This window comes from Gopherus evgoodei, chromosome 1, assembly GCF_007399415.2.
Source record: "Gopherus evgoodei ecotype Sinaloan lineage chromosome 1, rGopEvg1_v1.p, whole genome shotgun sequence".
NCBI classification, from domain to species: domain Eukaryota; kingdom Metazoa; phylum Chordata; order Testudines; family Testudinidae; genus Gopherus; species Gopherus evgoodei.
Genome location: NC_044322.1, coordinates 204,345,243 through 204,358,489, shown reverse-complemented (window position 1 = coordinate 204,358,489; position 13,247 = coordinate 204,345,243).

Genomic DNA, 13,247 nt, shown 5'->3' with positions numbered 1-13,247 from the left:
TACAGTTACTGACTGAATCTACACTTTGACCCATGATTCTCCACTGGTGATAGTGTAAGCAGGTCTTGGATTTTTTTTTTTTTTTTTTTTTTTAAAAAAACACCATGCAATGAGATGAGAGTGTTAAAAGCCTTTATACCTTGTCTACACTACAGCTTCCACCTTTCCTTCTCCTGGCAGAGCCACACTGCTAGTGACCGACTCAAGCACCCAATGCAACATGTACCCCACTTTTATGAGCGCCAGCACTCATCCAGAGTGTTACCATCTCCATTTTGGGAGCTACAAGCAGCACATAGCTGGGATACCTTATTTGATGGGTTTGGCACCTATCTAGGCTTTAATACCACACCTATCACCATTGTATTTGAGCACTTGTCCCAGTGTTAACAGCAACATTAAATAATGCATATAACCATTGTAACATTAGATGTCTACTAGAGACTGTGGCATATACATGACACCCATATGACAAAGAAGGGACCCTTTTGCCACCAGGCTGATGTGATCCATAGTGCAAGAGCTCAATAAAATCCAACTAACTCTTGTAGAACTTTCCTCAGCTCTGTTGGTCAGAGAATACTGAGAAATTAAGATGCATTTCCCCCTCCCCTTCCTTTCTGAGAGAAGACTTAAGACCTGGTAAATGTTTGGCCACTTGGATGGTTTTTGACACTGCATTCCTGTGATGAGTTGCTGGCCATATTTCCTATATAAATTGAAGTTAACCCTTTTTCAAGTGGTTCTCTCAACTAACTTTAGTTAGTCTCCTGGAAAATGCATGTTCAGCAGGTCTCCCTCTTTTTTGACTCCTCTCTGTCTAGCTATTAAAATAGCTTCTCACTCCAGCCCTGGCCCAAGTCCATTGGCTGTCTATGACTTAGAATAAATGTGTTTATACTGAGAGATATGCACCACGCTAGAGGCAGGGAACTTCTGACCACTTCTGACTGAAAAAAATCTAGAGCACCCAAAAAAAAAAAAAAATCACTGTTAGTTCAGTTCTGTGATTATCTCTCAGAAATCAAGTTCCCAACCATCTGCCAAGCTTGTTTCAGTTCCTGTTACACCCAGAGGTTGTACTGACACTGGAAAGCCACCCAGATCTGTTCACAATATACTTAGACATTTCAAAGTGCTTTTAAAAAGGTGGATAAGATATTGGATATGGAAACTGAGGGACACAGCAAAATGATGAAAGTGATGGGAACAGAAGCCAGAGTTCACTCACAGGCCAGTTCATGGTAGTGTGTGTCACAAGGCGAGAGTTGCCACATGATTCTTGGGAGGCAGCAGAAAACAGAGCTTCGGCCAGAGCCACACACAGCTGACTGCAGTTGGCTGAATGGTGCTGCTACAGGACCCAGCAACAGCAGGAAGGAGAAGAGGAGAGGTAAATACATCTCTACCTCAATATAACCCTGTCCTCAGGAGCCAAAAAAATCTGTGTTATAGGTGAAACCACATTATATCAAACTTGCTTTGATCCACTGGAGTGTGCAGCCCCGCCCACTGGAGCACTGCTTTACCATGTTATATCGGGTCACGTTATATCAGGTAGAGGTGTATATAGTTTTGTTCCTCTTTAGTGCCTTCCATCCAAGGTTACCAAAGCACTTAATCAATATTAGCTAATACCTCCCCATGTTACAGTGGTAGGGTTGTGAGGCTAACTCATCTCCACATTATCAGTGGGAGAAATAGACCCACAAAAGAGGCATGACTTATGTAGGGTCATACAACAAGATCATAGAATGTAGGTCTGGAAGGGACCTCAAAAGGTCAAGTCTAGCACCACCACCACACAGTTTCCACGCCTCCTCCCCCCAATGCTGAAACAGGACAAAGTAAACCTAGACCATCCCCAACAGGTGTTTGTCCAACCTGTTCTTAAAAACCTCCAATGATGAAGATCGCACAAACTCCCAGAAAGCCTATTCCAGAGTTTAAACACCCTTTATCATTAGAAAGATTTTCCTAATATGTAAATTTTCCTAATCTCTCCTGCTGCTGGTTAAGTCCATTACTACTTCTCCTATCTTCAGTGGACATGAAGAATTGATCCCCATCCTCTTTATAACAGCTTTTAATATATTTATCAGCTGTAATCATGTCACCGCCTTGTCTTCTTTTCTCAAGACTAAACCTGCCCATTTATTTTAACCTTTCCTCATAGGTCAGGTTTGTAAACCTTATATCATTTTTGTTGCTCTCCTGACTCTCTCCAATTTGTCCACATCTTTCCTAAAAGCGTGGTGCCCAGAACTGGACACAATGATTCAAAGGCAGCCTCATCAGTGCCAAATAGAGTAGGACAATTACCGCCTGTATCTGACATTTGACACTACTGTTAATACACCCCCAGAATGATACTGGACTTTTTTGAATCTGTACCACATTGTTGATTTGTATGCAATCTGTGATCCACTATAACACCTCAGATAATTTCCTGCAATACTACCAGCTAGCCAGTTACTCCTCATTTTGTAGTTGGGCATTTGATTTCTAATCTTGTCCTCCAAAGTGTCTGCAACCTCTCCCAGCTTGGTGTCACATCTGCAGATTTTCTAAGCACTCTCCATTCCATTATCTAAGTCACTAATGAAGATATTGACTAGTACTGCACCCTGGACCGACCCCTGTGGGACCCCACTAGATACACACTCCCAGTTTGACAGCTACTCTGAGCATGGTCTTTCAACCAGTTGTGGTCTAAATGAAATTACTATAAGATGTGTACACATTTCCCTGCTTTGCTCATGAGACCATCACATGACCCTGCATCAAAAGCCTTACTAAAAATTATGATGTCTCATGGTTACTTCTTCCCCTCCATCCAGTAGGCCAATAACCCGGTCAAAGGAGGAAATTAGGTTGGTTCTGCATGATTTGTTATGGAAAATCCATCCTGGCTATTCCTTATAACTCTATTATTCTCCAGGTGCTTGCAAATTCATTATTTGTTCCAGTATCTTTCCAGGTATTGAAGGTTGACCAGTCTAATTCCCCATGTCCTCTTTGTTCCCCTTTTTAATGACAGGTACAATGTTTGCCCATCTCCAGTCCCTGGGACTTCATCCATCCTTCATAAAGTTATCCTGGAACTGTTACCTGTTATCTTTAATAATTTCAGCTAGTTCCCTAAAATAAATTTCATCAGGCCCTGAGAACCTGAATACATCTAACTTATCTAAATATTCTTTAACCTGTTCTGGATTGCATTCCTTTCCCCTTGTTATTAACAACTGTGTGTAGGGTGACCAGATGTCCCAATTTTATAGGCACCTATTACCCCCCCACACACACACTCTCCCATCCTAATTTTTTATGCTTGCTATCTAGTCACCCTAATTGTGTGGAGTACCTAGTCACATTAACCTTTTTAGTGAAGACTAAAGCAAAATATGCATTAAACATCCCAGCATCCTTAATGTCATCAGTTATTAGCTGTCTTTTCCAGCTAAGTATAGGACCTGCACTCTCCATCTTTCTCTTGCCCCTAATGCATTTAGAGAAAATCTTCATATTGCCCTTTATATCCTCTGGAAGGTGCCTTAGCCTTTCTGATTTTGTCCCTAAATGCTTGTGCTAGTCTTTTGCACTCCTCCTTAGCAATTTCCATGTTTCCACTTTTTGTAGGGCTCCTTTTGATTTTCAGGTCACGAAAGAGTCATAATGACCTCATACTAGTCTTCCTATCTCTTTCACATCAGGATAGTTTGCAGTTGTGCCTTTATATCTTCTCCTTGAGAAACTGCCAGCTCTCCTGAACTCCTTTCCCTCCCCCCCGATCGTTCTTCTTCCCACTGGACCTTACCTACAAATTCTGAGTCTGTTAAAGTCTGCCTTTGTGAAGTCTATTATCCTTATTCTGCTGCTCACATACTTTCCTTTTCTTAGATTTCATGATTAATCACTTTATTCTCTCTCTTCATCCAATTTGCCTTCCACCTTCAGATTTGCTGCCAATTCCTCCCTGTTGGTCAGAATCAAGTCTACAATAGCTGGCGTCCTGGTTACTTCATCCATTTTTTGTCTCAAAGTTGTTCCCAATATGTCACATTCTAGGAACCTACTGGAAACTGCGTGTTTTGCTTTATTTTCCTGAAAGATGTCTGGGTAGTTAAAGTCCCCCATTACTACCAGGTCTTGTGTTTTCAGTATTTCTGTTGTGTGTTCTCAAAATCCACATCCACTTCTGATTAGGTGGTCTGTAGTTAACTTCTACAATGACATCACTTCTGTTTTTTGCCACTTTTTACCCAGAAACTGTCAATTGGTCTTCCTCCCACCTCCTCTGAGATTGTAGAAGTGCCAGGAATAGAACCCAGGAGTCCTGGGTCCCAATAGTGCTTTAGACCATTCTTCTCCTCATGTGCCATGGACCCTGGGAATCTTAGTTCCCAAATTCTTCAGATTGTGTCATGACTCCACTCTACCTCAGGTCCTATGTACACTATAGTTATAACCAAGGAAGTGGACTTTATGATGAGAGCCCATGGCCTTAACCTGATTAGGAGGACGTAATGAGGAACACTGCACTACATTATTGCTTATAACTGGGTGTGGACTTTTAACAAGGCCCTCTGACTGTTATATTTACACTGCCCCAGGCCTCAGCCTACATTCACAGCACATATGGACAGGGACTCAGAGCTGAAGACTTTCTTTTTTGGTTCTGTGGGTGGTGACTGTTTTTTGTGGCTGCAGCCTCACTATAATCTTCATCCACCCTGTCCTACCACACTTTGCAACAGATACAATAATAATATTGTACGAGAGGATGAAAATAAGCATCAGCTACTGAACACAATCAACCAAAACACCGCAACTTGGAAGTTAACTATAAACCCTATGTTGCAATCTTGCCTGCCGTGCATTCCCCACTCCACAACAGGGATCTGCCTGCCTCCCTATCACAGATAGGTTATCTAAGTGACAGTAGCCCCCCAGATCCCTAATCAGAGAGAGGGGAAAAAAGAAGTAGCTAGACCACCCCTTTGGCCAGAGCAGGATTGTACCCTACATTCTATTTACCATTGTCATGAACTTCTTTACATCTGATCACCCCAGCTAATACTTGTGGGCTAGGGAAAAGAAGAAAATCTGAAAAATGGAGGCAGGGAAGGAAGGGGAGGCGAGTAGTAGTATTGTCCAGCACAAATACTGTTCCATGGAAAGCTTTTGGAAGAAGCAGATTTTAAAGTCAGAAGGGACCATTAGATCATCTAGTCTGACCTTCGTAACCCAGGGCATAGAATTTCACCCAGCTACTCCTACAGTGAGGTCAGTAACTTGAGTGTGACTGAAACATATAATCAAGCATTTGCTGCAATCTGATTGCCCTTAACATGTTCTTTGTTTGCGTTTTCTATAGATACTAAGCTTTTGTTTAATAAAGTTGCCTTTTCTAGCCTTTTCCCCTTATACAGGCAGATTCTGCTGTTTAAACAGAGGCACTGCTGCCTTGTTTAACCTAGCCTGGGAGATGCTCATCATCAGCATCAAGAAATAAAGCAAAGGAGGTATGCACCTTTCCTCCCCATCGGGTTTTAGCATATCACAATGCAAATACGAAATTGCTCCTAGACACAGACACTTGATCCCCTATCACCATGGTATCTAGGTACTTGATGTATTAACCATGGCACTGCTTGTCTACCTTGCCCTGCAAATAATGTTATTGAAACTGAAACTGAAACTTCAAAGCCTAGGAATATTACAGAGGAACCAGAGAAACAAGCACTGAAGTGGAGTCAAAACAATGAACTGATGGATAGCTTCAATACTGTTATATCATTAAGGAATTTGGCCCCTTTCTCCTCAGGATGGGGAGTTTGGTGTTGGAGAGTCCTAAGACCTTCAAACAATAACATGGAATTAAGCATAAAAAAACAACCAACCAGAAGAATTTAAAATAAACAAATCAGATAAGGGTTATCTAGGAGCAGCTGGTTTAACAGCTGCACACAGAATGGGTTGGGTGCCATGGATAGTTCATTCTTATAAATGTTTTACTCCTTTATCAGAGAAAACTTAGCACTTTGCATCTTCAGAACTCCTTGTGAACACCAGTAATACCTAAAATGTATACAGTGTTCTTTCTACTGTAGATCTCAAAACACTTTACAAAAGGAAAAATATTTACTACATTTTACCAGTGTAGAACCTGAGTCCAAGAGGAGAAGTAACATCCAAGGTCACATGGGGAGAGGGGTGGAGGGGGAAGAGAGGAAAGGGTTGGTTTGTTTTTTAAAAACACACCCCTTGTATTAGCTAATGCGTTAAAATTCTAGTGTGGCCAAGGCAGTTGTCGTTTTAACATGTGTTAGCAGGTCAGAGAGAAGCTAAAGTCAGAGTCAATGGCAGAAAAAGAAAAGGGTTAGAATCTAAGGGCTTAGCTACACTGGCACTTTACAGCACTGCAACTTTCGCGCTCGGGGTGTGAAAAAACACTCCCCTGAGCACTGCAAGATACAGCGCTGTAAAGCCTCAGTGTAATCAGTGCCACAGTGCTGGGAGCGCGGCTCCCAGCACTGCAAGCTACACCCGTAGAGGGTGTGGTTTACGTGCAGCGCTGGGCGCTCTGACCACACTCACACTTCAAAGCGCTGCCGTGGCAAGCCATACCCCAAGTCTTCTGATGCCACCCCTGTGCTCTTATCTCACAACCAACTGAAAGAAAAGTAAAGGTGGTAAAATGTGGGTCTGGATGCCAAAGTTTAGAAGTGTTTGGATCCAGTGTCTGTGACAGAGATTGGAGCCATTTGCAAAATTTGAATCCAAATCTTGGACTAAATTTCAAACACCCCTGGAGTCCAGAGATGTTCACATCAAGGGTGTGGGTTTTGACCGCTATCCATGTAGTTTCCCCATTTTTAAAATGCGAGAACTAGGACAGAGCCCAAGACTAACATTTTCAAAAGAGAGGACTCTGATTTTGAGTGCCTTCATTTGTGAATGTCTAACTTGAGACGCGGAGGACTTGATTGACAGAGGTGCTGAGCACACACAACTGCTGCTGCCATTACCTGGCGCTGTTGCTGTTCAGCATGGCTGAAAATCAGGGTCAAGATCGGTACTCAGAATAAATGGACACTTTTAACCTAAGGTCACAGTCAGTAACAGAGATAGCTGTGATTCTGGCAGACTAGGTGATAGCTCTTGCCAAGGCTTTAGGACTCAGCCAAACACAAACTCGTTGCTGGAAGCCAGTCAATTTCACCTGTGTGTTAGGATAGTTAAAATGGTACTGGACTTATAACAGTGTGTTTAGACTTTATAAAATACTTCTCAGTAGTTAGATGTATTAATCTCAATTGTAATTTCTTTATCACCTGCTATATGGTAATATTTAATGTTTTACTGTATAACTGTAAAGAATGTTTGCTCTGAAATTGTGAACCTAGTCAGGAGGGATTGTGTCCTGCCCATCAAGAAGAGTTATTAAAACTAAGTGAGCCATTGTGGGACATCACAATACAAAGACTTGGTTAATTGCTCCCTTGCACTCATGGAGAGGCTTGAGTTCTGGAAGGAGGAAATAAAAACGAGAAATTTCTCTCATCTGTTTTGCTGTTTAGATCTCACAGGGCTGAGGAGCTATGCAACAGAAGCAGAGATCCCAGGGTCAAGCTGAGTTAGACCTAAAAGGCATTCAAAGCCGACAGATTTAAAAGTTTATTAGAGAATATTTAAATAAAGATGATACAAAGAGTTCAAAGCGTCAGTTGTTGGTCATTGGGAGCAACATACAGAGTATAGGGGGATGCTGGTATTTGGGAATTGGTTAGCACATAACATATACAGTCTGCAAGGTCCCCCAATGCGGGCTATATGGTGGGTGGGATCAAGAAGCAGTAGGGAAGCAGTGAGGGTACATCGCTCATACAGTGGGTTATAGGCAGTCATGGGTATAAGTAAGTGGGCCGGGTAATGGGGACAGGATGACCCTCACATGGTGGAATCTAGTGCAGTGGGTTTAGGGCTTAGGGGATATGGTTCAGTAGGGGGGGTTTATAGGCCTCCTCCCCCCTGTGGGTGCACAGAGCCACGCCGGCTCACTCTTGGTATTGGCGGTGGCCGGTGATGTGCTCTGTGTAAATGTCCCTAGACCACCGGATAGTGTTCGAGACCATCAAACGTCTCATGAGCCGTGCATAGCGACGGCCCACCCCACAGGCCCTAAGTACTCGTTCATTACAGGGGTCCCAGGCACCCAGGGCCCCGACAATCAGGGCATCGGTGTAAACCTCGTAGCCCTTTGCCCGCAGGATGTCAGCCAAGGGGGCATATTTTTCAAGTTTGCGGGCTTGGGCTTCGCGGAGGGCCGGGGTCCTGTTCTCAAATGGGATCGTCACGTCGACGAGGATGATCTTTTTCCGTTCCTCATCTGTGACAACGATGTCCGGGCGCAGCAGGCTGTCGGTGTCGGGGATGGTGCGGTTGACTGCAATATCACCCAGATGTGGGGCAATGGCCTTCACCAGCCGGTCCTGGACAGCGTTGTGGCACAGCTGCCAGGCTCTGGCGTGGGGTTTGCAACTGCACAGGACATGGGGCAAGGTCTCCAGGGCGTATCCGCACTTCCTGCAACGCTTGTCTCGGTTCCCGTGGTGGACGGTTCCGTTGAGCGGGACGCAGTTCAGGCGGGCACGGTGTATGAACCGCCAGTCAGCGAAATGGGTGAAGCTGCTCGCAGGGAGAAAGTGATTGCTGGAGTCCCACTTGCTGGTCACCTCAAAGGCCTTGCCCTGGTCGGGTTTTTTCCTCAGGGTGTCCACGTAGAGCGCGTGGACAGCGGCCTTCAGTGACTTCTCCAGCATGCCTCTGGCTCCGGGGCTGATGATGGTGTTGCCCTCCGTCTCGATCCATGGCACCAAGACTCCCAGCTCCTGCCGTTCCTCGCTTCTTACCCAGCGGCAACCCAGTCATTTTCCCAGCCGGCTCGTGGCGTTTCAGGCGCGGGACCACAGCGAGGCAATGTCGCCCCCATCCCGGGCGAATTCATCATCCAGGGAGCCGCTCAGGAAAGTGGCTACATCTGGGCCGGACGGAGGCCTGCCAATTCGCTTCTCGATGACGGTGCGTAGGGCGGCCGCTGCGACGTTCTTTACCGTGGCGTCTGGGCACGTCAGGAGGCGGAAGGCATGCGTGACGACTGCGATGTCGCAGAGGTCGCCCATGCGGGGGATGTTGGCACCACCGTGCCTGTGGGCAATGTATATGAGCTCGTTGCTGGCTCTCTGGGGCAGGGACAGCCACTGCTTAACCAGCTGCCGGATGGTGTTGTCCGCCTTGTTGAGGGGCACCTTTGCCACAGCGGATCCTCTCAAGACGAAGGCGATGCGGGGGATCAGGAAAGTGTTGAGGGCGTTGATCTTCTGCCACGGCGTCAGCAGGGATGCGTCGATCTTGGCAGCGTCCTGTAACCCATAGACTAATTCTCTTTGGTGAGATCATCTCAGTTGCAAACAGATCTTGGGTAAGTGACTGGTCTCCTGGAACTGGGAGCAATGTGACTATTTTGTGATCTTTGGCATATAGCAACCAATTATCACTAAATCCAGCTTGCCTGGGTGACAAGATAGTCCCCTTGGGCATTCCAGTCTAACTGTGACTCCATGGTAAGATTGTTTTAGTGCTTCAGGAGTTCCCATTTGTTACTGGGTTGGTAAAACCTAATCACAGACATTATAATCAGTGTAGGGTCTCTCAAAGAAACTTAGAATCATAGAATATCAGGGTTGGAAGAGACCTCAGGAGGTCACCTAGTCCAATCCCCTGCTCAAAGCAGGACCAATCTCCACTAAATCATCCCAGCCAGGGCTTTATCAAGCCTGATCTTAAAAACCTCTAAGGAAGGAGATTTTACCACCTCCCTAGGTAACCCATTCCAGTGCTTCACCACCCTCCTAGTGAAAAAGCTTTTCCTAACATCTAGCCCAGCTTCAGTGGGAGTGGGGCCTAGCTGGACATATATGATCTGTAATGAGGGCCACTCTGTTAATGTTTGCAGGTGTCCATAAATGTCACTAGATCAGCAGGAATTCCTGGGGGCCAGACTCCCCTGCCCCCCTCCAAAATCTGCTACATTCTACTCCCTGGTAACACTGCAGGAATCTGAGAAGCCCCATAAAAACAATTTAGGGAGTCATTAATATACCAGTATCCTATGCTTCTACTACAGCATTCTACATGCAGGGAATCTTGACTGGCAAATAAAATAAGTCGCAGAGTAGGAAATTCAACCCAAGTCTCTGACAAATATATTGCAATTGTTCTATTCTCTCATTTGCCAAGGGAGAGGGTTGGGTTTTGTTAGATAAGTAAAATATCATTAGTCTGTAATCATTGTCATGCAGGAAGGGTGGTAGCAGAGATTTTGACAAATACTGATGACACTTGGCAAAGCTGGGCCTTCAGCTGAAACAGCCAAATACTAAAATAAGCTTGAGGGTGCATATGCTACAGACAGACAGAGATAGAATAGAGGTTTCAGACCTGCTTCTACCAGCCTTGATAGAACTAGAATATGAAGAACTTCAAAAACAACTCTTAGCACTAGCTATGGGCCCAGGGCCAGCTCCAGGCCCCAGCGCACCAAGCACATGCTTGGGGCGGGATGCTGCGGGGGGGTGCTCTGCCGGTTGCCGGGAGGGCGGCAGGTGGCTCCGGTGGACCTCCTGCAGGCGTCCCTGTGGAGGGTCCGCCGGTCCCGCAGCTCTGGTAGACCTCCCGCAGGCATCCCTGCAGAGGGTCCGTTGGCCCACCAGAGCCGTGGGACCAGCGAGCGGCAGAGCGCCCCCCGCGGCATGCTGCCGTGCTTGGGGCGGTGAAATGGCTAGAGCCGGCCTTGTATGGGCCTGATCCACAAGTTATTTAGTTAACTCAGTTTTACCCTAGTGTTTGGGGGAAGGGCTGTTTTGACCTGAGGTTGTGACATTGGAGAGATGGGGGCGATCTAATGTAAAACAACTGATACTGTTTTGCATGTTATGGTTGCTTCCGTTGCATAGCTCCAGGCTAGAAATGAATTGGGGAATAGTTCACAGGTGGCATGCAGGATGGGTGATGGGAAAGCTAAAGCAACCACCACAGAGCAGTTCTGATCAGGCCCTTAATATGCTGTCCTATTTCTTTTAATCTTTTATTTCATTCTGTCTTTGCATCATATTTTTCCTGTTCTATTGAAAGAGTAAGAGAATAAGATATTTATACAGCACCAGTCACCAGATCACTAACTGCTGCAATTTCCTCTTTCCCCTGACTCCCCTGGGAATGCTACGCACTATCATGTGCTCAGGGTTTTACAAACATAAAAGGGAACACAGTCCCTGACCCAAGAAGTTTACAGCCTAAGTTAGGCCTAGATCAGATGTATGTAATATACCAGATGGAAGATCAAGCTTATTGGGGCAGAGATATTTGATAGATTTTTTTTTTTAATTCAGAAGAAATAGTGGCCATGAGATCCTGATAAAGAAAATAAGCCCAGACCCCAGGCCCTGGCCCCATGAGCACTTATGTAGCCAACCTCTAGCCAAACAAGCCTGATCAAGACTTCCTTCCCCCGCTGCCAACGAATGGCCCCATCAATCTCAATCACAATACACATGTGATCCAGTTACCCATCTTGTTAGCATAGATTTCCTAAGCAGACTAAAAACTTGGATATAACCAAGTCTGGATTTTGTGACAAAGGCATTTTTCCACTGGGAACTGGACTGAGATCACTAAACTATTTTTACATAGGCTAAACAGCCATCAGATGGTTACAACTTTCAGTCACTATTCCCCTGGAATGTATACCTCATTATAAAATCCTCTGAGCCAGCGAGTCCTATGTATATGAGCATATTTGACCAAAATTACAGCATCTAATAGTCAGTGTTCATAGATTGCAACATTAAATTTTGCACCAGTTCTTGGTGGTTGGAAGACATGTCAAAGTTTTCCATGGATGGACAGGTTTGAGTGCCGCTCCTGTTGTCAGAACTTTGGGAACATTAGTTGAAGGTTACAGCTGTACATTCCCACTCAGCAGAATCATCCACAGTGCACCACATGGAGTGGTGCTCAGAACATTAGGATACATGGACAGAAGTCAGTGCTGCTGACTCAACTGAATGTAGACCTAATATGGGGGTGGGCGAAACAGCAAGTCCACTCAACATAGATGTGCATCTGTGGATCCACTAAATTGTGTTAATGACTCTTAAGTTACGTATAACTGATCTATCCTCCTTCAGCGTCACCTCCATTAAACAGATGCATGTCCCAAGACTAATTCTTAAACTGGAACTGAGAATGGCAGGTTTCACAGCGAAGCCACAGTTTTTAATTAAACATGAGCCAATGTGTCTGCAGATCTGACTGAAAAGTGCAGAGCAGGAGGTGATAAAGCAAAGATATGATCAGTAATTCTTACCACTTCTAATTTCAGACTGGAGGTTTCCAGTTTGTCTGTGACCCTTTGATAATTTCACTTTATTTTGTCACTGTTGTTTTAGTTAGATAACTGAAGGGGCAATTTTCTGCCAGCCATTACATATGCTTTTAAAAAACAACCCAAGATAAAGGTCATGGAGTCCTAAACCCATATTTAGGCTCCCAAATAAGCAGTCTACCTTTCAAAAAAACAAACAACAAAAAAGACAAACAACTTAGCAGCCCAGTATCACCCATTGTTTTTAATGGGTGTGGATGAGAGCTCAACACTTTTCAAAGTCATTTATTGAGGTGCCTAAATATGGACCTAGGATCCTAACTTTAGGTACCATTTTGTGTGTGCAAATATTGGCCTCAAGACTTCAATGAGCCAAACTTTGGACCAATTCAAGGTGCCCTTTCCTCATGATCTCTATTCACACAGGGATCAGAAATGCTTAGCAGCAGCCATGATTAAGTGATTGGTAGCAGGATTCTAACATGGTTTCCCTTACCATTGTAGAAGGATATAGGTATATACTCCTTTCCTTTGACTAAGGGTATGTGTACACTGCAGTCTCAGGGTGCGATCATGGCTGTGTAGAAACAGCTATGCTAGCTTGGGTACCAGAGCAACAAAGCCACAGCAGCATAGTCTTGATCCCTAGCTAATTACTCAGGCAGCTAACCCACACTGAAGCCTATGGTACTGTGTTATCATGATGATTAGATTAAAGCTAGCTCAGGTATGTCTACATGACCTGCAGTGAAACCCTGTGATGGCAATGTAGGCATCCCCTATGCACTGTGCTAGCTAG